We start from the raw sequence: 26,516 nt of genomic DNA, 5'->3' as shown, positions 1-26,516 counted from the left end.
GATGGGGACCCAAAACAACTCTATGGGTGTTAATTTCAACCCTTTGAAAGTGTCTCATGGGGTCCACTCAAAACAGAGTTAAATCAACACTTTCAAAAGGGTTGGCACATTGACACCGAAGTAAGGGTTAATTTTAACTCTGGGCAGAGTTAAAATATGTAACTATATTTAACACCGCCTGGTGTAATATATTGTTATTTTATTCAACTCTCTTGAGTGTAAATATGGTAAAAAGGTCAAATAGACTGTAAATTATAAAATAAAAACATTTTATTTGAAAACATTCACCACTTCAACAATTCATTCAGTTTTTAAAATGCAACAATGTCAAATATGCTTTAAATGTTTTATTAGTACAGACAGTATCAACAAAATATGTATGACCAGTGCTCAAAAAGGCTGTTTCAGTCCTTTGGTCCAAACTTGATGTTTCATCAGAGCAATTTGAAAGTTCAATATATCATCACTCATAGTTTTCTTCTGAACGCATAATTTTCTTCTGAAATTACATTTTAAACAGCTTGGCGTGCAAATCTTTCACTTCTGGTATTTCCTTGGTCCTCCATATCAAACACAGCAGTTTAAATGAAGGTACAAATGCTGTAAACTTGTGTGAAAACAAACTGGAGCTAGGAAATCTCATCAAGCATGTCCTGTGAATGAAGTGCTTCCCAGCCACAGGATGACCTTTTCATCCATGACGATGTAGTAGCTGCTGATCGCTCATCTGGTGGTTCCTGATGCACGGATATAGGGTGATGCTCATCTAAGAACTCTTCAAGACTCCAGCATGACTAAGAAAAATGTTTGAAAACAAATTGCAATCAAATTCTATGATATATTTAAAAGAACATTTAAAGTAAATAAAACATTTAAGAAATCTAAACTCACCTTTTGAAAATCTTCATGATGATCCACAACTTGACTCTCCCAGCTGGTTGAGGTGACAGGATATGGAAAAGTAGAAAAAACACATACATCACTGTTGGATCTCCAAAAACAATTAGGTTAACCACTATGGCTAGAACTGGAAAAACAGGCAGCTGTCTGTCCAGAATCCTGAATTTAACACAACACTTGGAGCAAAATTTAGAGGAGCTTAAAATCTTTTATATCATTTAGTGATGCTGACTTCTCCAAAATATTGGCCACAGTGTAAAAAATATTCATAAACTTACAGTTTTCTGTAAGCGTGTGCGTGCATGTGTGTGTGCGTGTGTGTGTGTGTGTGTGTGTGTGTGTGCGTGTTTCTTTACCAGATTCAACTTGTTAGGCCCTTTCAGGTCCAGTATTGACGCCACCTTTCCTGGAGTCTAGCAGATGTTTCAGGTCCAAATATAATCTAAAATATTAGGATAAGCAGAAGAGGAAAAGTGCAAAGCAGAGCAAAACATTGTTTAAGTAACAGTTTACCCCCAATACAAAACGTATCACCTTCATGTCATTTGTTATTCTCTAATGCTCTAATACCCTCTCAGCTTATTGTGAAACAAATACAGAACTTTATCAAATATTATCATACCTTCATTATTATCACCACATATGACCAAGAAGGTGTGCTTGGTCATTTCAACTCTGGAAATACACCATCCGTCTCTAATCAGCCACCGTCACAGGGTCTTGTGTTATTGTATAGAGAACTGTGGCTGTTAAAAAACAACAACACATTAGTATCTAACACATATGCATAACCTTCAGATAAAAAAGAGAGATGAACATCACAAAGTATGCCTCACACTTTTTCAGATATCTTTTGATTCAGATGTTGATTATTGATAATAAATCTACAAATCAAACCTGTATCATAATTAGGCTGCTCAAATATGAATCAGTTGATAAATTTAACAGGTGGCTGTTTACAACGCACTAAATTGTCTTTAATAAAAAGGAAATGTTGTGTACAGTACATGCTAAGTTTATCCTATAGTTTAAGCACAATATCATGTGGGAGAAAAAGCTTGACTAAGATGTTCCTGACTACAGAGATAGCCTAACTTACTAACGTCAGACATCCCGAGTTGGGAAAAGTAATTTTCGGGGGATACAGAGTTGATTTGCGGGAGGTAGCGGGAGAGATGGGTACCTGAAGAGCGGTGGGATGAGTTGCGCGCGACGTACCTAAAGAGCGGTGGGGGTGACTTGCGCGCGACGTACCTGAAGAGCTGGGAGGGATGCGGTGGAGAGGGGTGGGAGACGCGCGATTTCCAGGAGATTATCATTCATTTGCGGGCATCTAACGTTACTTGGGCATCTGAGAGTCTCTGTGCATTTGCGGGATAACGTTAACGTTAGTCCCGCAACTTCCGGGAGACTTCTGTAACGTTAAATGTCTGAGAAAGTGCAAACGCGGTCATTTAAAGACATTAATGTTAACATTCCGACTTTAATGGTTGTCAACACTTAATATAATTCAAGCGTAACTGTTACGTTATCACACGAGTCTATGGACGAACGGTAACGTTATATGGACGGCCACGAATGAACCAGTTTAAAAGGGCCAAGGTGTTTAAAATAACCAAATTAACGTACACGAATAACAAACAATCATATGTTTTAGTCAGGAAGCCTTTTACAAGTAAGCATGTTCATTTACTCACCAGATATGTTTTAGAAACTCTCGAGAGCTCATGGAAACCGTCCTGTGTTGCCGTTAGCATCCGGGCAGAGTTAGTTAGGCTAGGCGCTCCGGGGATTCCCTCGCTAGTTTGCTTCGAATTAAAGGAGAAGTGTCGATTTTATTTTACAGATGGGTAACAACGCACAAAATGGCATTAAGCGTGACAGAAATGTGTTGAACATGTACATTTGATGTTTTTATGCACTATGTATGCGTGAGTATATATGAAAACATTCTTGAAAAGAAGTCAATAGTAATGCAGTTAAGCTAGATGCACAAACGACCATGAATGAATCGCAGAAGATTAAAATTGTCACTCCATTCTAAAGTTATTAACTTAACAATATGTTTACAACTGTATTTCCTTAAAGAAAGTCAGTAAAATACCAACATTTAGGTAGTTTGACTCACCAGTTGCTGTTCTAAATCTCAGAAGGAAAAAGGCGTCTGGAAAATTCTTCAGTGACTGGGGCTGCATGAATTCCCGGATGTTGGAAATAACACCACCAAGTGTTGAAAAGATAACTCCTTGATTTCGCACTGAATAAAATCAATTTTAACTCTTATTATATTCATTTATCAAAATCTAACTCTTTAACGTCAACACTTTACTCTGAAATGCTTCAACACCGAGAATTTAACTCTGATGAATTTGCTGTGTACAGGTTTTACTAATTTGATATCACATAATTTATTTGTGATTTCCAACTAATGTTATGATCCAATACAACACCAAGAAACTTAATGGCTTACTCTTTCTATAACTTATTATCAATTTTAAATCAGATTTTTAATTTCCCAAATAACGGAACCTTTGTTTTACTTACATTTAATGACAATTTGTTTTTGTCAAATATTAGTCAATAGGCAATAATAATTTATTGATTTCTGTTTTAATCAACTCCGTAAGTTTTTATTTATTTATTTATTTATTTATTTTTATCTAAGAGGATATACATTAAAGATGACTGTGTAAAAGTAAAAATAAAAAAACAGTATATCATGTTTGTCATGGATTTGGCTAGTTTGATAAATGCATTTCCTCTAATAAAGTGGTCAAAGACTATATACTTAGATGTAAAAATGTGCTACATATGTTGGATTGCATGTTTAACTCAAATCATTGGTGCATAAGAATAATTTACTGGATTGTAAAGTCGTCACCTTGGAATTATAAGTTTCTATTTGCATTCTGAATGATTTTGAGATATTAAGCTTCAAAGTTTTTGCATTCCAAAACAAACAGTATGTGTAATATAATATGTAAAGTCTTTAAAACAACTTTTAAAAAACATCCAGTAATATAAATAAGTTGTCATTTAATAAGAATATATCAACAACTCAGTTTTGACAAAAATGTTCATGATTGAACCTTATAATTTGGTGACGAAATGTTAACGCTTTATCCAGATTTGCTGGTAAAGAAAATCCAGCTTTAGGTAATTTCTTTGTGAGGAATATTACAAATAATGTCAAATCTCTGTTAACATCCTCTTTGACTGACACAGAAAGTCTGTAATTGTCATCGCCGTTCCATTATCGTGTCCCTCACAGAGACACAAATCTTCTCAGGTGGAGTATTTTGGTAAACAAACATGCAAACTGGGGAACGGTTTGGTCTGGGGGAGCAGCAGATAATTAGCACTTCTACTCCCGATTGGCTTTCCTTTAATAAAGTTTCACCCCATGTCAGAAAATAATTGGCTCACTCACTGTTATGCTGTTTGCTTTTGCTCTGCCTGCATTATGGCGCTAATCTCCCCCGGATAAGCAGGTTTCCGTTGATGTGTTGTTGGGAAGAGGGGTTCAAGTTTGTCCCCAGACAGACTGACAGACCTACAGACGTACAGACAGACAGAAAGGAGACAAGCAGGCTGGATGCACTCATACCTGCCATGCTCCCTTCAAGCGGCTCTCTAATGGGAATACACTGAGACAGGCAAGACAGGAGGGCACAGATAAGTTTGGCTGGATGACAGCCATGCCGACAGAAAGACAGCTCTGGAGCTGTAATGAAAGAGAGAGGGAGAAGCGTACAGAAAGGAATGAAGGGGAAGGAGAGGTGGAAGTGCATAAAGGGCTGTTTCAGACCTTATCCGTCCTGCAGGATTTACCTTTTAAGATTTAGCTTTAGGTTCATGGTTCTGTGTTCAAAACGCTATAAATGAGCTTTTGATAGATGAGGTCAGGTGAATGCATCCTGGTGGTGGTTTGCTTAAATGGTCGTTCACCAATAATTCAAATTTACTTCCAAAATATATATTTTCAACCCTTCACACTTCATATTGTTTGGTTTTATGGTACAGGTTAAATATCTAAACATTCTGAATTGATAGAATTACTTAAATCCAGTGGTGGAAAGAGTACTGAAAAATCATACTTTAGTAAAAGTACCATCACTTCCTAAAAAATGTAGTGCAAGTAGAGTAAAAGTATCTGTTATGAATATTACTCAAAGTAGGAGTAAAAAGTGGACATTTCAAAAGTACTCAAGAGTAGTGAGTATTATGCTGTAAAAAGCTGATGCATTTACGTCTAATTTGTGGATGTGTGTGTAAACGTAACATTCTGTAGTGCATCTAGTTATTGCCCATCATTAGATGTTAATCTTAGGTTAGATTTATGTTGCGATGTCAAGTGACCAAAATTCAATGTCTAGCCTGCAGCGTCTAAGGACAACATTTTTTTAATGTCCAATAACAAGGTTAAATGATATTGATATTTGGTTGATTTTAGGTTGTGTTAAAAAGTGACCAAAATCCAACGTCGAGCCAACATCTTAAACCAATGTCATATTGACGTCAAATACTGATATCTATTTGTCAGGTATGGTAACCACAATCCAACGTCTGATAGACGCATAGTGGTAACATCCACACAATGTCAGGCTATAACATTATTAGATGTTAGTATTTGGACATTGACGTTGGACATTGACGTTGAGTTCTGATGTCAACTTGATTTTTATTTCCAAACAAAATGCAGCGTCCCCATGACATTAGGGTACAATGTCAATGTGACGTCATGTTGACGTCTTGTGCCTGCTGGGTTTTTAAGGCCATTTTGGTTATTATACAGTAAACATCCTTTATCTTCTCATCAGTGACATGCATCTAAACAGTCTCTGGGTCAATGCATGTAAAGATTTTAAACATCTTCTTGGATACTTTTAATGCTTCCAAACAGTTTGCTGCAATTATAAATTGTGCATGTGTTGAGGTAGTTCATTATGATGCAATTCACCATCTATGTGCAATTTGATTGGACAGAATTTACAGGATGGATTTTTCTAATTCCCATAGACAAGAAATAATAAAGTAGTTGCTGCAGGTTGAAGGAAAGTAGTTGAGTGAAAGTACCGATACAGCACTAAAAATGTACTCAAGGGAAAGTAAAATTACACATTTTTAAAACTACTTAGTAAATTACAATTCCTGAAAAAAAACTACTCAGTTTCAGTGATTTGAGTATTTGTAATTAGTTACTTTACACCACTGCTTGAACCACTTAAAAACTCTTTTTTTTTTCTTTTCATGACTCCGATTTTAAAATACACTTTCGTTTCAGTTAATAAAACATAAAAAAAATTGTCATCACTATTAAAGTCCCTGTCAGGCAAGACATATAACTCGGCGGCCATTCTTGAAACGCCTCTCGGGCAGTGAGCTGAACAGGGAAACAATAAGTTCTCCAAAACTATTTGCAAAGCTTTCATTACATATTTGGAAACACCAATAAAATTAAACAACAACTGTCTTATAAGTTTCCTTCATTTGTCTAAACGTTTGAATCAAACAAAATCTAATTTTTGTTCCAGATTGCCCAAGCCATTCTACACAATATCATCCCCAAACAAAGTAAAACAGAGTAATTCACAACTTGGTCATGATGGCGAATATTCTCAAGACATGACAGCGACTCTTTGTTTACAAATTTGTGGGTGTTTGAGTAGTTGCTGTCATGTGATGTGCGTTTGACAGGATGGACTGTACCTCACGTTCATTTCATACAGATTACAAAACCAGGAAACCTTTATTTTTAAGAGTTGTTGATTAATTTTAAAGTACAAATTTTAAGCTTTATGTGGACATAATATTAATGTTTGTGAAGCAAGCATTTGCTGAGATCCCAGAGTGTTTGTTGACCACAAAAACTCATTAAAACACGGCTGGTCCAAGCTTTGTCAGTTGATAAGGTAGGCGGGGCTTAATTTGCCAAATTGTTAAATTTTTTCCTATTCAAAACTATACGAGTGAAGTGTCTTGTGTATTCTATAGTCTTTGGCACTATTCAGATAAGACACTTTGTTTTAGAGTCTGACTTGTGTTATACATACAAAAAAGTTAGGTCCAATCCCAAATCTACCTTTTAGCTCTTCCTCTTACCCCTAATCTTCGTTTTGTGTGTTCACGTGAAGGGGAATGGGGGATCCCAATTTTCTTTAGCTTGAAGGCTTAGGGCTAAGGGGAAATGCTAGAAAGCCCTCAAAATAGATATCTTTCAGGACCATGCTCGAAACCAAGGGGTACGAAAATCTCCCAGAATACACCAGCTACAACGGCATTATGGCTGCACATGGAAATCAGGAGATGCACAAATTAGTATTTTTTGTCATTATTATGAATTTTTACAACAAACAAACACATTTTAATACATGCATAAGCACGTTTCCAAAATAAAAAATGCAAAATTTGACTATCTCTAATAACTATCTATAATAACTATTGTAGAGCAGTCCCACAACATACTTTCACATTTGTCACTCAATGAGACTCCAATACCATGTCAGAAAACTCTAGGGGCTGGGAATGAGCTTTTTACAGTGTCTGGTATAATGTTAATGTTGTTTTTGTGTGTTTATATAGATTAATATGACCACGGTGTAAATGCACAGTACAGTTACCAACTTACTGCCACATTATGGTTATGATAACATTTTTTTATTGTTGCCTTTAGTGATTTCCTGAAGATAATACCAAAAAAAAAAAAAAACTTAACTGGAATAACTACAGCAGACGCGTTAATAAAGTTGGGATTGGGCCTTAGTTTCAGTCAATGACTCCTGTTAATAATATACAAAAAAAGTAATTAGCGCTGTTAAGATAATATTTAAAAATATATATATACTTTGAAAATGTTCTATTGACAAAAGTTAAATATTCAGTAATTTATTTTAATAAGACATGGAATAATTAAAATTTTATTATGATAAATGATAAAAATATCATTAAAATTAGATAATATTGATAATAAGAAAGATTTTAATATTACGTTGCTTATTTTGGTCAATGAAAGACCAAAGAAAAAATGTGTCATTAGCACTTGTCAGACGAGACCAAAGATACTTTGAAAAATTGTTGTAGCATTGAAATGTTTTGGACTGACATAAAAAAAAAAAAAAACATTCAGGCATTTATTTCAGTCAATGAAGCATTCAAATTGTATCATTATCACCATTGAGACAAGATTAGTCTGTGATTCCATGTGGTGATTTGAGCAGGATTAGGTTATCAGTGGTTTGGCTAAAACCATGGCATTTGTTGTCTGAATGTGGGTGTTTCGTAAGATTACATGCTGTGGATGTGTGTGGCTCAAAATGTATCAGTAATCAGGATTTGTGGGATAATTAATTAAGATGAGGATTGTATTTAATGCTGCTGCCAAAGTGGGCATTCTAAGGGTGTTCATTTTATTAATTATATTACGACAGATGGTTTTCTGTATGCTATTTTACCCAGAAAGTTGGAAGTTAAAAAGTCTAAATCCATCATTAAGTTGCAGCGACTTCAGATGTAGTTCAAAAGTGTTTAAAAAAGTTAAAACCTGTGAAATTTCTTTGGAAATTATATCCCATCATTTAATATATTCCTAATCAGATTTAATTGTATTTTTAGAAGGCCATTTAGCTAAAGGACTTGCTAAAACTCTGTTATTTTTAAGGGTTATGTGAAAATAAATAGCAATAAAATAATGATTACCATAATAAAGTCTATTATCATAACCAAGGCTCAATTTATCTTTCTAAATCTAGTATAATACATTTTAAAATGTAATTTCTAATGTATTCAGTTTGGATTTTCAGCATCATTACTCCAGCTTTCCCTCAAAACCATTCAAATACACAGATTTTATGCTCAAGAAGCATTTAAAACATGCTGGAAACTGTTAAATATTTAACCACCTCTTAATAATTTAGAGGAAAAGCAGTCAAACATTCTCCATGATCCTTTGATTTAACTTTTGATGAATTACTGTATCTCACTGCAACTTTTTGAATGGCGCGTTGGTAAGAATAGCTTAATCTTGAGAACAGTTCAGTGACTAAAGTCTTGAAAAGTGTACTAAACAATTACATTTGACCTAGGAACTTAATTCAATGCAACTGGAGGAGCAGACTGCATTTATAGTCAACCAATATGTCATTTTTACCACAGTAAATATGCCAGATCAAAAACCAAAAGCAATTGTCTATGTTATACAATCCAGTATGACTTTAAAAAAAAGTGTAAATAACCCCCCTCAGTCCTGAATTTATGAGTTATTGTGTGAATTGTGCATTGTTAAAACATAAAGCCGTAAGAGCACTCACAGCCTGTTTAAAGACAGTCCTTTCAGCACCACTGTTGAACAATCATTTCCCACTTAAAGTGTAACTCAATGAGAAATTGCTTCTATAAATGGATCCCTGCTGCTTTTTCGACTCGTTTTAACTCTATCCTGATGTGTGGAAGCAGAACGAATGACAAAAGCCCGTAGAGTAACTGTCTTTGATGTTCACGGTAGATGCTGCTTAAAAGACCTGCAAATAACTGCCATTTACAAAAACCTCCATCATCTCGATTTAAAAAAAAAAAAAAAAATATATATATATATATATATATATATATATATATATATATATATATATATATATATATATATATATGTGTGTGTGTGTATGAAAAAGCAAACTGTGCTGATGCTATTTTTTTACGGGAAGAAAAAATAGCAGTGTGTTCTTTACATCACTGCTAATTCGACATGCATTTAAAAAAAACAGATGGGACTATGATCGTGTCATCAGCATATTTTACTACGACGCTTAATGCAATTTCATAGCTTGGTGTATTTACACTGATGCCTGTCACGCACTTCAGGCTGTTACATTTTCATCCCATATGCAGTGTGTATATATGCAGTGTTGTGTGACTTGATATTTCTCAGTTTACGTTGGGTTTTTAGTGTGTCAGATGTACTCACAGGTGTTTTGAAAATGATAAACGCAGTTCATCGTCTCGTCTCGGTGTGTGGTGCACCCATACTGAATCCGTTTTCCTATAAATAAATGTTCAAAGAATGCTTTTAAGAGTGTATTGTACTGAGGGCGAGAGAGGACTTTTCCGAGTTTTTATCATCCGCTACATTTTCACAATCCAGAGAAATTGTGCCGCCGTGTTATCTGTGTGACTCTCGGGCCAGGTTTATGAGGAAGCTTTGCTGGGTTTGATAAGGGTCCTCAGGCCGTTTTTCCCTGGTGTGAGTTTGTTCGTCTGGCTTCTGCAGGTAAAGTCAGGCATCATCACCACCCGCTGTGGACTGAAAGCCAGGGAACCAGAAAAAACATCTTCCTCATTATCCGTCTTGCTGTGAGGACTTTAAAACCATTATACCTGCTAATCAAGCCATTCCAGCTAATCCAGGTAATCGAGTTTGACAAATGTCCCCATAGGAAAGAAAAATGACAATGAGATCTTTAATACCTCAAGCGTTTCTCATAGGCAGAAGGTGATTAAAGGGTTAGTTCACACCACAATGAAAGTCTGTCATCGTTTACTCACCTTTTACCTTCCTAGTGCCATAAGAAATGTGATCATCTTTAAAATACAGATTGATATTTTTAACCAACTATGAGATATTACAGTCTTTTTATCGAATGTCTGTTTACCCACGCTTCAAATAATTCACAAGACATGAAAATAAATAAATAAATCCGTATCTACAACAAGATACAAGTCTTTTGATCAGGGTCACTTTATAAGGTAAACAGATTTGATTCAGGTTGTTATTTGCATATGGACATATTTACAGCATTCAAATTTGATCAAACTGAAGCATGCATCATGTGTGAAAACCAATGTGGTTCAGCTGTGCATGGCTTCCACATGAGCCATTGAGACTTTCTGCAGTTGAGCTTGCTCTGAAATGTATTAAAAGGTTAATACACCCAACATTTAAAAATGTGTCATTGTTTACTCATACTTCACTTGTTCTAAACTAGTTAGATCTTTTGTTGAGCAGAATGTTGGAAACCTGTAATCATTGACTTCCACTGTAGAAACGAAATATATGTAGTATTTACAGTGATCCCTCACAATAACACCGTTCACTTTTCGCAGCCTCTCAGTTTCGCAGATTTATTTCTACAGTGCATTGTGTACAGAGTCCTGATTAGTGCATTAGGTTCTGCGTCCTGAATAGCTGTAGACCATTGTCAATCAATCTCCTCCGTGTCATGTCTCCTGTACACTGCAGAATGCATTCCGATTGCCAAATTTACACAAATCTTTGATCGCTAGCAGTGTGACTCTGAAGTGCTGGACTGTATATTTGCAAGTTTTCTCCCCACAATGTCAACGAAACGTTCTGCACTGTTAAAGGCACCCAAAAGGCAGAGATTTCTAGACATGCTAGGAAGATAGGCTGTAAGGAGTCATTACAGAGTAAATTAATGAACATCAAATGGTTTTGATATTTGGTTTCATTTTATAATACTGGACTTATTTTTCTACGAAGGTTTAAACTCTGAGGGTTTTTAAACCAAAGTGAAAAGTGTGAAAATGGTAATGCCTGTCTGAGAAATGTGTATAAAGTGTGTAGTGAGTGGTTTTATAGTCCTAAAACATCTATAATAATTATAAAAAAAAAAAGCTGACTACTTCACGGATATTGCCTATTTTTAGAACCACCTCCCACAAATAATGAGGGATCACTGTAATATAGAAGTCAATGGTTACAGGTTTCCAACACTCTTAAGTATATCTTCTTTTGTGTTCAACCGAGCAAAAAAAAAAAAAAAAAAAAACTAATTTGGAAGTCAAAGGTAAATAAATGATGATTTTGCTCACTGAAAAAGTCTCTTTTTAGTGGACAACTCTAAATTATATATAACATTTCTATATTGATTTGAACCATTGTGGAAACAGATATATGGATGGTATGCTATACATTCTATAGTGTATATATCCTCACATAATATGTTATATTCACATGTAAGTTAAATATTTAATTTACAAAGATTTTTTTTTTTATCCCATAAATAGTGTTGTGATTTAGAGTATTGTTTAAGAAATTACATTCAATGATAGGTTTCCTGAGGTCTAATGATATATGCACATATACCACCTGACAAAAGTCTTGGCGGCTATCCACGTTTTGGGAACAACAAATAATAACTTGACTTCTAATTGATGTGGCTTATATGAAAGGCAAATGCCTCTAGGTTACGCTTATTTCACCAAAATAAAATATGATCATGCCTTGATTTTAAATTTTTTTTTTAGGACAGTAAAGTCTGACTTAGACAAAAGTCTTGTCACATAACAGAAATATTGTATAGGACAGAATATAAAGTCATGATGCAGTGGGAAAAAAAATGTTGTGTACGACTCCCATGAGCTTGAGCAATGCATTCATACATGAATGACTCAAACACCTTATTAATAAAGTCATCTGGAATGGCAAAGAAAGCATTCTTGTAGGACTCCCAGAGTTCATCAAGATTCTTTGGATTTATCTTTAATGCCTCCTCCATCATCTTACCCCAGACATGCTCAATAATGTTCATGTCTGGTGACTGGGCTGGCCAATCCTCGAGCACCTTGATCTTCTTTGCTTTCAGGATTTTTGATGTGGAGGGTGAAGTATGAAGAATTTGCCCTCTCCTGTGGTTTGTAATGTAATGGGCAGTACAGGAGTGTCCCATTAATAGCAATATTGATAATAATGCTGCATTGTAAATCAATAATACTTTGTATCCCTCTGAAAGATATCAAATTTTATCACCCATCATCTTGCATTATATTCACAGCAGGAAAGATTTGTATTAGCATTCATCTTCAACTCTTTCTGCTGCTACACCTAAATCACCTCATCTGCCGTTGACGGTGTTGTTCATTCTTGTTTTTCTCTCCCTGCTATCAGTCATTTGTAATTTGATTTAGCTTTTCATACAGATTCAATATTCAAAGCTAAAAAAGCAATAGATTCGAAGCGGCATAGCAAACGGGGGGTTTTCTTCCTCAGCTTTGCGAACAGCAGACTTCACAAGTCAAGAGAGAGAATGTTAAAGTATGGATTAAGAAAGTGGGAGCGAAGTATGGAAATACAAATATCTTCTTTCACTCAAAGGCTTCCCAGACTTAAGGCTAACGGTCAGGAGGCGTGCGGAAAATGTCAACATTGATTTGTTTTGAGAAGAGAAATGTCAGGAAGCCGTGCTGTCAGTGAAATAGAAATTTCCAAATGAGTTTGCCTAGTGGGGAAAGACTGTACACATCACTCTCCTTCCATCGTTCAATTTCAGCCGGGCAGCATGGGGAAAGACACATTTTTATTACTTTTGACTGACTGATTGCTTTGTATGATAAAGGATGATTATCGATAAAAAAAATAAAAGTTCCAAAAATAAGATTTGAGAAAACTACTCATAATACATTGATTTCCACCACTCCAATGGATTTGTAGCTCTTTACCTGATTATTATTCATACCAGCTTGTAATATTTGATTAGGAAAGTTCATCAGCACAAAATTGAACGCTTGAATCAATAGTGCCAAACCATCTGGCTCTGTACAGGCTGAATTTGTTTTGGAGAATTAAATTATTCCAGAAACAAACTTGTTTTTATTCAGACTCACTGTTGGTCCTAGGGAGATGATCACACTGCGATTATATTCCAGGAAATCCATGCAAAGATAGATGTGTAACCAAGGAGAAAAACTCAGAATCCGCAATATTGACTCTTCCTCAAAATTCACTGACCTGCAAGAAACCAAACCCAAGGGCATCAGAGCACAAGGACATCATCAAAATTACAACTGACTGTAAAAAAACATTTATAGTACATATATATATATATATATATATATATATATATATATATATATATATATATATATATATATATATATATATATATATATATATAAATATATATACTTACATCCTAGCCTAAAAGTTTCTTTCAATTTATTGGCTTATAATATAAAATAATACAATCACCGGCCATTTTAATAGGTACACCTGTCTAACTGCTTATTACCGCAAATTTCTAATCAGTTAATCACATAGCAGCAACCCAATGCATTTAGGCATGTAGACATGGTTAAGACAATCTCCTACAGTTCAAACTGAGCATCAGAATGGGGAAGAAATATGATTTAAATGCCTTTGAATGAGGCATGGTCGTTGGTGTTGGAAAAAATGTTGTTGGAAAAACATTGCCTGGTCTGATGAGGCTCGATTTCTGCAGCAATATTTAGATTATCAGGTGATAATTTGACATCAACAACAGGAAAGCATGGCTCCATCATGCCTTGTATTAACAGTTCAAGCTGCTGCTGGTGGTGTAATGGTGTGGGGGATATTTTCTTTGCACACTTTGGGCCCATTAGTACCAATTGACCATTGTGTCATTGCCACAGTCTACCTGAGTATTGTTGCTGACCATGTCCATCCCTTTATGACCATAGTGCACCCATTTTCTGATGGCCACTTCCAGCAGGATAACGCACCATGTCATAAGCACGAATCATCTCAGACTGGTTTCTTGAACATGACAATGAGTTCACTGTACTCAAATGGCCTCCACAGTCACCAGATCTCAGTCCAATAGAGCACCTTTGGGATGTGGTGGAGATTCGCATTATGGATGTGGATCATGGACCATCCTTTATCTTACGAAGGAATCTGTCAGTCGAAAGTAATAATATTATGTTTTCAATTTAATGATAAATTTATTTTAATAACAATATATAATTAAAAAAATAATGATTTCAGGAATGTTCCTGAATTGATTTATGAGCAACTTTCTTTGAACACTGCTTACTGTATATATTAGACCCATTTTAGCCAAGGTGACCATTTTTTTAATGAAGAGGAGAGTGAGTGTGACCAGGTGCTGCTGATGTTGGCTACACTGAGCACAGGTTTAATTGGATCAGATCAAATGACGGGCTAAAATAAAAGCCTGGTTTAATTAGCCGCCTGAGCCAGAGCAGCGCCGTCTCTCTCATGTTTCATTAAAGTGAACTGAGGCCAGTAAACGACACGAGGGTGCCAGTCTGACCATTAGATTACATCTGGAAGAGAGCACACTCAAGGGTAACCTCGCACTATTACAATGCTTTCACACATATACAACATGCTGTAGCTGTTGCCTAGTGTAATGATTAGACCTCTAAGCGTGAAGCATTGGCTTCTTTTGAAGTTGTGAATTTTGACATATCTAAAATATCTCAGGCTATATTAGTAACACAGTATATGAATCTAAATAGTGTCCCAGAGGTAAATGTTATTGCTCTGAAGTTGTGCTTTTGTAGATCAGCAGACTAAAAAGCAAGAGATTATTTTTATTTATTTATTTATTTTTTTGGGGTGGGGGGTTGTTAGTTTATCAATATGCTAGAGTACTACTGAAAGTTTACAAAAGTTCACTTTCAACAATAAACTCTTTTGAGATGTTTTAAGGCAGTGATTTTTCATCTATGGAAAGATCACCAATACAAGGACAAGTCAAATGAAATGGATGCCATTTTGATAATAAAAAAATTGTTGAGAGATAGTTTTACAATTTGAATAGTCATTGTTTTAATTGCAACTTATTTAAATACCTGAGGTACAGTGGTAACTCATTAATCACGGCAGTTACGTTCTAAAAATCACCAGGAATAGATTAATCTGCAAAGTAGTCAGCTTTATTTTTAAAACTAATATAGATTTTGTAACGCTGTAAAACCCATCACTACAAACTTTATACACTTTTCTCAGACAGGCATTACCATTTTTATACCTTATTCAAACAAAGTTCAAACCTTCATAGAAAAACAAGTCCAATATTATAGAATGAAACCAAAGATCGAACCTGTCAGGCGCAAACATTCATTGATGTCTGCAAAAGGTTTATATAGCTTTTTAGCTTTTGTGCAGATAATGTTGGCATAAAGTGTAAAGTTCTTTCTCTTGTAGTCACTGATCCACAAAGCAAATGCAGACTCCATCCTTAAAGGGGTCGCTCACTGGATGCGCCACGCACATGACAGTTGGAAGTAACACACACTGAATGCGCACATTCGCATGTTGTTTAAAGTGAAATTATTTAGATGGTGCTCAGCAGCAGAAATATGAACAATGTGTCCTGAGTTGTAGCTGGGAACCGCTGACAGCCGGCAACTCGCGGTGTCAGTGTGCATACCCTGATATAAACCTATGTTTACAATTCTAAAACGCATGGTGCTGCATGGCATGTCGTGTCATGGCATTTCACATCCGGTGTGCGACTCCCTTTTTGATGGTCTTGCTGTGGACAGTTGCAACCCTTTTTGCATCCTTGTTGGGACTCACACTGCTAGTGATTGCATATGTATGTTAATTTGGCATGCTGAATGCATTCTGTACTGTAGAGGAGACACAGAGGAGATTGATTGACAATGTTGTAAAACCAATCAAGGTGCAGACAAAAAAAGCATGTCAAATTGCTCTAAAAAAAATCGGTGAAACTGCGAAGCTGCTAAAGGTGAACTGCGTTAAAAAGAGGGAATACTGTACTTATCTTCCAGCATGTCTGTCTTTCTGTTAGCACCTGTAAAATAAAACAAATTAAATCAATTAAATAAATAAATAAAAATATACAGTTGAAGTCAGAATTATTAGCTGCCCTTTATTTATTATTATTTTTTTTTAAATATTTCCCTAATGATGTTTAACAGGGCAAGGGCATTTTCACTGTCTGTCTGGTAATATTTTCTTCTGGAGAAAGTTTTATTTGTTTCATTTTGGCTAGAATAAGATCAGTTACAAATTTTTAAACACCATTTTAAGGACAAAATTATTAGCCCCTTTAAGCTATTTTTTTAATAGTCTTCAGAACAAACCATAGTTATGCAATATATCTAACCTGCCTAGTTAACCTAAATGTCACTTTAAGCTGTATAAAAGTGTCTTGAAAATATTTAGTCAAATATTATTTACTGTCATCATGGCAAAGATAAAATAAATCAGTTATTAGAAATTAATTATTAAAACTATTATGTTTAGAAATTTGTTAGAAAAAATCCTCTCTCCGTTAAACAGAAATTGTGGGAAAAAAATAAACAGGGGGTCCAATGATTTAGGGGGGCTAATAATTTTGACTTCAACTGTATGTATATATATATATACATATATGTATGTATGTATGTATGTATATATATATATATATATATATATATATATATATATATATATATATATATATATATATATATATATATATATATATACAGTACATTTTATTTTTTGAACTATCCCTTTGCACTGAACTATTACAGTCAAATGTAAAATCATTCTATCATTTCATCAGATTGAGCCACATTTGACTCTTTTCAGCTTCTCTTTGTACCTATTTCTCATTCTTCAAATGAATGCTATAGCCAATCAGATGCGTTTGGATTTGTCACAGCTGAAAATTCTGAAAACAGTAAACAACAAAGAGGCCATGCAGCAACAGAGAGCCCATCTGAGAGGGTTTCAATTGAAACTCATAGGTATGATTCACACGTCTTTACACATTCTCTATTCAGACCTGCCTAGGGATGTACAATTTTGTCAGGGACGCAATTGAGATTTGCCTTAATCTGACAGACCATTTATCTTAAACTGTGTCTCGGTATGATAGCAATCTTGCGCCATTGTTCGTTCTCTGCTCTACCTGACGGAACGTTGAACTTTTGCCAGATGCAAGATTGTGATGGGTTTCTTCCTCTTGGTGCATTTGATCTGGTCCTTTGCAGCTCTCCTCTGGGCTTCTTCCTTGTTGTTTGTCTCCTTAGGTTTCTCTTTCTCTCTCTCTCTATCTCTCTCTCTCTCTCTCTCTCTCTCTCTCTCTCTCTCTCCATCAGTGGTTGAGTTGATGATCAGGCACAGAGCAGATGCTCCCTGCCCAAGTGGCCATCTCCTTTGACTACCCATCAGGCTGCCGAAATGGGAAACGCGGCCTCCATGTGTGAAGAGCTCTGAGAATAATGCAGTCATTACCATTCCTGCCCGACCTGCCACAGTCACACACTCTTATGTGCTCCCGTATCAGGCTCACAGACCGCACTAGACGCCGCACGTCCAAGGACCTCGGCCAGCAATGAACGCTTTGTGAGTGCAGCCTGTAAATTTGCTGAAGAGAGGGAGCAGAAAATAGAGATGCGGCAGAACGGCTGCATGGAGCTTTAGTAGTGGTGAAGCATTCTTTGCGTTTGATTAGAGAGGGTTGGATTGGAGAAGGCTGAAATAAATGGAAGATTTACGAGCAGGTTTTAGAGTTCATTCGGCAGTTGTTCTGTGGAAGTGCGGTCTATTTTGTTGGTCTTTTTGTGTGTGTGTGTAGAGATCATGAAGGCCTTGTAGACTGTCTGGCTTTTCTGGAGATGCAATAAGAGAGTTGGAAATGTCTCCCAGCTGCATGCACTTGGGGACGAACAGTTCTGAATCAGCGTCTTCTGCTTAAGAGTAGCTGGAGATTTTAAAATGTGCTGATATTTTGGGTACCAGGCTGTGATAAAAATAACTTGACTAATATGATGTAGAATGTGTTAGTTTGGGCAACACAGTGGCCCAGTTGTTGGCACTGTTGCCTCATAGCAAGAAGGTCACTGGTTTGAGTCATGGCTGGGCCAGTTGGCTGGGTCTCCCCATGTTGGCATAAGTTTCCACCAGGTGCTCTGATTTCTTCCACAGTCCAAAGACATGCTATAGGTGAATTGAATAAACTAAATTGGCTTTACTGTATGCGAGTGAATGTGAGAGTGTATGGGTGCTCCTTAATTCTGGGTTGCAGCTGAAAGGGCATTCGCTGCGTAAAACATATGTTGGATAAGTTGGTGGTTCATTCTCCCATGTTGACCCCTGATAAATAAAGTGAATAAACCAAAGAAAAATTTATGAATCTGTTAATGTGGTTCACCCAATTTTTAAAATGATGTCATCATTAACGCACTTTTTAAAACTTAAACTTTAAAACTGATTTCAAACTAGCTATATGACTAGCTTTTGCTTATTTTTCTTCTTCTGTAATATTATGATCTATTGATACACATTAAAGTAACTGCTTTCATTTTACATTTATTGCTGATGTCAAAATTAGAATTTTCGCCAAACATTAGTTTTCAGTCTCACATGATAATTCAGAAATCAGTGTAATATGCTAATTTTATGCGAATGGTTTACAGGAACCATAAATAGTTTCTGCACATCAATTGTCCTCTATGGATAGTCTTTCAAGCAGTTCTGCAGAGCTAATGTGTTCAAAGAGATAGTGTATGTGTGTCCAAAGTGTATGTGAATGATTGTGAATCGATCTTTCCCAAGTGATGGGCTGCAGTTGAAAGGGGATCCGCTATATAAAAATGTGCTGGATAAATTGGCGGTTCATTTCGCTGTGGTGACCCTAGATACATAAAGGGACTAAGCCGAAAAGAAAAATAATGAAAAAAAAATATGATAATAAATATATATATATATATATATATATATATATATATATATATATATATATATATATATATATATATATATATATATATATATATATATATATACACATATACATAAACGGCAACAGTTAAGACAGGAAATACAACCAAGATACGTTCACCTCATCACTTCAAAATAATGAATATAAAATAAAAGCCCATAACTTACTGATCTATTAAAGGATACAATAACTAAGCCTGAGTATGCTTAACTGCATGGCCTTTCCACATACTGGATGAATTTTACAGCAAGCCTAAACTCAATTATGTGGCAACACTACAAGAGAAGGACCACAGACATCTGCTTCGCGAAATGCAGTTTTTTTTTTTCCCATATTGCATTCGGTATTAAATTCCATTAATACTACACTCTTCCAGCAGTTCACACTCACATCCAATATCTTGTTTGTCACAAGGGGCATGCATGAAATGTTCCTGAATGAAAGTGAAAGTGCCAAACTTCAGTTAAAGTCAAGAAATTAGAAATGAATCACCCAAATTTGCATGAAACTTTCAAGGAAATGCGGATAGCGTGATGGCGCAATGATGTTAATCAATTTATGTGCTATAACATGTTAAATGGGATCATGAAAGGAACGTTTATAAAGCCACTCATGTAAACACCTTAATCATATTATTGTCTTTTTCAGATTAAGGCAAATAATTCAGTTACTGATGACCATGTAAACGTAGTCAATGTGCACACTGTTTTCTTCTTACTGACTGGCCCACATTGCTGTATTTACACCAAACGCAGCAAAATGTTGCACAATCGCGTAAACGCATCACATATTTTGTGTCATTCGCCCGTGGACTGGTAATTCGCCTCTGTTTTCACGTTTGCGTTGATTTTTATGCATTTTACTTGTGCAAATGCTTAATTCTGCATTTAGTGTGAACCCAGTGTACATGTGGACATGGCCTGAATCACATCCCCTTACACCACCCCATTTTTTACTTGTAAACTATTCATTGCATACTTGTTAAATAAAAGTATTTGATTCATCCAAAGAAAATTTGGGATTAATACTCTTGTTAAAGATATTACCTAACCAAAATTTACAGCATTCAATATACAATAAAAATACAATACAATACAATATCATTTTTGAACAGTTTTTTTAAATAGTGTTATACTGTAGATTACCAGAGGTTTTCCTATAGATTTTTTTTCCATTATTCACATTTCATTACACTAGTCAATAGAGCAGTAAAAAGTCTTTTATTACATTTGTATACAGTATTTATTTTCTTTTGTTGTTGAAATATTTGAAGCAATTGAACTTGAAGTAATGCCACATGCCATTTATTTCAAGTATGCACATATCATATTTTCACTATTAAGAAACAAACCCTACGACTAGACAGAATGTGCACATGTTCTATTTCTAAGTTTCCAGGCTCCTGAATATGGATTTCTTTCCCGTCATTTCACACTTTATGGTCAAATCAAACATGTCACCTGCCTGGCAACAGAGAGGCAGACTCAGTCATATGGAAAATCAGAGGACTGCATTCCAGTGATAGGCATTATATGGGGATTCTTTTCACTTTTTAAACATGCTGATGGATGTCTTGTTGATACAGCGCAAGTGCACTCACTCTTAAGATGAAAAATGGGAAGGAAATCCATGACGAATGTGAGCCCTCTGCTTTCATTACAGTGCTTTCCGTTCTATTAAAAGGAACAGAACATCTTCTCTCCACTAAAATCATCTCATATTATCTAACCTAAAGAAGCTGTCAGCCTAAAGGGATATGTTATTGCTCAGAATGTACTCATTCGCGGGAAAATTAATGCATGAATCATTTTGTCTCTGAAAAAGTTGTAGCTTTATATTGAATATTCATTTTGAAATCACTGATCTTTGCAAATCCAAAAATTAATTCATGGAATTGGATATTTAAGCAAAGTATTCTTATGTATTGTGAAATTAAAATGTCAATGGCGCTTAACAATTCCTGAATATTTAGCATCGATACTGATAAAGTACAGTGTTTCATACAGATCCCTTGACATCAACACTCCCACATGCAATCTTATTAAAATATGTCCATTCTAAGCTTCTAAATATCCTAAAATGTCTGTGATTTTTGCTTTCTATTTTTAAAGTTGTTGTTAGTCCTATACGTTTTGCATTACCTTTTTATTTACGCCTATTTTCACTTGAAAAGAGAGATCAGGTATTAACTGTCAATGGATGCACATGGCTCCTTAAAAGCACAGAAATAAGAGAAATAGCGGATAACTTTTAGTTTTTTCCAACAGCCTTTAAAAAAATAACCCATTGAAAAGAAAGAGTGTGTAACATTGTCATAATTAATAAAAGTATAGTTAAAAATCACACTTTTATTTTTTGATTGTCACATGTAGTTGACCATGTAATTGATGAGTAAAAGGTGCGTTTCAACCACCGCAAGTATATTTCAAACCTGCGGGAAGCACTGTTTTGATTGAGTAAATGACAGCTTACATATTATTTTGCATTTGTTGCTTTTATAGCTTTAAAAAAAGACTTATTAAAATGTTAAATAGTTGGGTTTACAGAGTTCTTGCTCACATAACATTTAATTATGCAGTTGCAACTGAGGAATCCTTCTCTGAGATCAGTGTTTCTCAATTCCATTCCTCGTGCCTCACCAATCTGTGAATTTTGCATCTCTCTCTTATTTAAACACACCTGATTTACATAACCAGCTCGTTAGAAGAGCTCCATGCATTAACTGTTTTCTGACTGACAGATCCCTATGCAGTGTGCATTGCTCCCTACTCGCTTCTCCGTTATTGCTACCTGAGCACGAGAAACCTTTATTTCTCTTCATTCATAGATTTACACAGTGGCATTACCTGCTGCGTCGTACTAGAGAAGTGTGAAGTATGACATAATACACTGTAAATATACAAAGTAAATTTAAATACCATTAACTAAAATGGCATTTTAATGAAACATATATGATCCTTTAAAATTGAGTATCCTGTGGAGTTCACTTTGCAGGCACTTATTGGAGAATTATAACAATCGTCTAACATGAAAAGAGAAACATATGAAATGTGCAGCTCTACAGGGTGCTAGGGCTGGGATTGAGAAATCCTGCCTTAGATTATGTAGGCAAGTACTGATTACTGTTTATGACATTGATCTGCTACTAAAATGGAAAAGCTTTTTTCACATTTAAAATTAGGGAAGTGTACGGCAAAGACATTTTTTTTTTTTTTGGTTTTGGCCAAATAAAGAACAAAGTAATGGGGTTAGACATAGACAAACCATTTTTTAAACCAACAACACTCAAGTCTACAAATGAGCACTGAAAGTATTATTGCTGGACCTATGCTTTCTGTGCAGTATTGCCAAAAGTGCCAGGAGTAAAAATTTTACTATTTACCCCACATGTGGGACAATGTGTAATGGACAAAGGGTTAGTTGTAACAAATGCTTAATAAGGCAGATTTCACACTTTGTTTAAATTCAGTTTACTTTAAATAGTATATTTCCTCAGTACTTAAATCAGTTTTAATCTATATAGAGCATTTCAATGTGGTCATGTCATTGGCCCATGAACATTTCCTGCATTTTGTCCAACTATTTTATATAAGTAACAAGAGGTAATTCAATCATAACTTCATGTTATAACAGCTGTCGTAACATTATTTATCAATATGTGGAACTTTCTGGATTCTCAGAAGCTATAGAAATGTCAAATGTAAAACAGGAAATACATTGGGATCATTGTTTTTGTTTACATCTCTCAAAATGGTCTATAGCACAGCATGTTGATTCATTTATCTTTTGGATAAACACATTTGGATTGATTTTCATTTTTATCCATTATCATACAATGCATTTGTTTGAATTATTAGCAATAATTTTTTTTTCTGTAAAAATATATTTTCTATTAAAAACATTTTTTTATTTAATAAGTTCTCAACATTACACTCAAATTCTAAAATTATTTTGTTAGTTTAATTGGTGTTTAAGAGTGTGTGGGTTATTTGTAACACCCTGTTACATCTAACCCTGCTGTGTCATGTTTTCCTCAAAACTGGTTTAGCCTAAAATATGGTAGTCACAATATAAGATTTTATGTACATACTTTCACATATTTTTATAAAAATAAAAAGTATTGAGTTTACAAAAAAATATTTTTATGCTGCAAAAATGGTTTCTCCTGTGTCAAACTTTTTTAATAATTGGCAGAACGATGTCTGCTGACACTGTGGGGAAAACTTCGAAAGCATGTCTTGGCCTTGAGCAAATACCTTAAAACTATGCTCCTTTAAACTAGGAATTGATAAGAATAAGAATTGAATTTGTAAGCAGAATTAAAAATCAGAATTGGTCTGGCCTCAATTTCCTGGCCTGAATTTTATAGCAACAGCATTTGTTGTCTGTTATCATGGAGAGATGTAATCATCCACACAGCATTGCTAAGATTCAAACCATACCCACATCTTTGTTGCATCTCTGTGTTACCGCATGTGATCTCGCAGTTTGAAGGAAACAAGTGTGTTGTGTTTAAATAAATTAAACGTCTTCTCAAAGGTCACAGCCACTCCACCCTGCAGCCCAAGACTGCTTGCCAAGTGTCAATATGGGAACAGATTTAGGTCAATCTGCAAAAGTTTAATATTGTTTTGACCTTTAATCCACACGACACAGGTGTTGCCAGTGCCATGAAACAAACCTTTTGGATAATGGGTTACAGAGTGAAAACAAACAATAAAAAAGCTGACTCCTGCATTATCGTGTGAATTGGCAAAATGCTACTTTTTGGAAAAAATAACATCCCAATTCCAGACATAATGGAATGTGCTGCAGGTGTTGATAAGTGTATTAGCATTATCACAATCAAACTTGGTAATGATGTATCAACTTTGTGTTTGGATTTTCATTCGCCATCATCTGCTTGTGTTTGAAGGAGATCATGCACATGCTCAATGTGTTGTTTTATGATTTTAGTCTATCCTGTGGCTTTCTCTGTGTATGTTTACATTGCCAAATATAGATGTGGCATACATATTATACATTTTTTTCTTAAATATATTCATTGGATTTTGGACTTCAGAAATATAGACATAAAACATAAACTTAATGTTAAACATTGAAACATTAAGGAGAAAATAAAAAGGTGGAAAGGAATGAATAAATCACATAAAGAACTATTTTAAAATGAATACATAAATAAAAACAATAAAAGACTACACATTTTGCATACCACAGCTCTACAATGTGCTGTTTTGTCTTTTGATGGTTAAACAGTTTGTTGTTGTGTTTGAATATGGGATATCTGAATAATACAGTAGTATTATACCATTTTAACCAGTTTTAAAAACCAGATGTAAAACCTTTTGAATCTAAAAATAATAATAATAATAATTGTTGTTGTCATGTTGACATGGATGCAGCTAAGCAGGTTTGAATCTTGTCTGGATGGCAGATTTTCTGGGAAAAGTAGCCCTGTGATCTGTGTGGGTCCTAAAGCTTCAGTTTAATGATGGATAGTATATAAATGAAAGTGTCAAGGGATGAGATGTTAAGGGTCACTAAAAATGGCATCGCACTTTTTGTGAATATTAGGGATATAATGAAAAGGTGCGTCTTGGCCAGAATCTATTCATCTGGTCTCCCTGTTCATAGTCTTCTAATAATCCTGATCCCTGGCAGTTGGCTTTCCATCTCTTTCTTTCTCTCCAGCTTTAAGCTGGTGTGTGGAGAGTGCAGTGGTGCCTCTGCTCTGTGGCTGCAGTTGCATCATCCAGGTAGACTCTGGCAAGTAAACGGAGACCCCCTGATTTGAATGCAAAGGACTTTCGGTGTGAAGTGATACAGAAATTTGATCATAATGGCATGCATGAATATTTATGAGACAAGGATATGTTATTGATTGTTACGTCACAACCTGTGATTTCTACCCAATGTTGGTTTCAAACCCAAAAGATCTAAATAGAGAGTAAAAAAAAAATATTATTATTATTATTATTATTATTATTATTATTATTATTATTATTATTATTATTATTATTATTATATTGTTGTTATTAACATTTATTATTATTGTTATTATTAATATTATATTGTTGTTATTAATATTTATTATTAATATTTATTATTATTATTATTATTATTATTATTATTATTATTATTATTATTATTATTATTATTAACATTTATATAGCACTTTTCAGGTCAAAAGTGCTTTACACATTGGGGGGAATCTCCTCATCTACCAGTGTGCAGTATCCACCTGGAAGATGCAACGGCAGATATATTGCGCCATACCGCACACCGCACACCATTTAATTGGTGGAGAGGAGACAGTGTGACAAAGCCAATTATGATATGGGGATGGTTATGATGCCAAAGTTAACCCCCTACTCTGTTTTTTAAGGACATCCTGGGATTTTTTAACGTCCACAGAGAGTCAGTACTTCTGTCCTCGATGTCTCATCTGAAAGACGGTGCTCACTGAGCAGTATAGAATCCCCATCAATATACTGAAGCATTAGGACCCACACAGATCGCAAACAGACCACCCCATGCTGGCCTCACTAACATCGCTTCCGGCATCAACCTAGCTTTCCCTAGAGGTCACCCATCCAGTTACTGGCTTTGCGCAGCCCAGCTTAGCTTCAGTGGGCAACCATGTGAGAGTTGCAGAGAGCTAGCTGCCAGGTAAAGATAGTGGTACAGTTTTATTCTGTAATTTATGTTAATGTTGTACTCTGCAATGTGCAACGCAAACACTTCTTATAAAATCTCAGAATATTTCATGTAATTGTTCATGGCTCTACAATTTATATGGGTTGAGTTTAAACAAACTTATTAAATATAGTAATGTTACATAACCTAATTAAGTAACTTAATTTTTTTGTTTAAATTCAGCCTTAATAAATTGTTTACAACCACTTACCTTAAAAAAAGTAAATTCAAGGAATCATCTTTAAATATTTTTTCACTGTAGAAGCATTCCTTTTTGCCGTTTTTAAAGAAAAAACATGAAGATTTTGACCCTTTTCAGGAATGTCGTTTTTGAATGTGTGAATATAGGGAGATTTCAAAAATATGTGTATGCTGATAGAGTCGGTCTAAAAGCAATTCTTCTTATATTGTGAAAGTGGACCAGTATTGACGATATAAATTGCA

The 26,516-nt window shown here is 35.1% G+C and overlaps 1 protein-coding gene and 1 long non-coding RNA gene across 8 annotated transcripts in view; one reads left to right on the top strand and one right to left on the bottom strand.

Moving 5' to 3' along the window:
• ncam2 (neural cell adhesion molecule 2) overlaps positions 1 to 26,516 on the top strand; it is a 398,045-nt gene that overhangs the window by 107,158 nt on the left and 264,371 nt on the right.
• Positions 334 to 3,088, bottom strand: LOC141376032 (uncharacterized). 2 transcript variants are annotated; one of them, XR_012385057.1, is made up of 6 exons: positions 3,029 to 3,088; positions 2,598 to 2,708; positions 1,523 to 1,646; positions 1,257 to 1,342; positions 892 to 934; positions 334 to 794 (listed from the first exon to the last, which is right to left on the bottom strand). It is a non-coding gene; the product is annotated as an uncharacterized lncRNA (long non-coding RNA). The 2 variants fall into 2 exon arrangements; XR_012385058.1 differs by lacking the exon at positions 2,598 to 2,708.

Source organism: Danio rerio, chromosome 9, assembly GCF_049306965.1.
Source record: "Danio rerio strain Tuebingen ecotype United States chromosome 9, GRCz12tu, whole genome shotgun sequence".
NCBI classification, from domain to species: Eukaryota; Metazoa; Chordata; class Actinopteri; order Cypriniformes; family Danionidae; genus Danio; species Danio rerio.
Note: the sequence above shows the minus strand (reverse complement) of the source record. Positions and strands in the feature narration are given on the sequence as shown.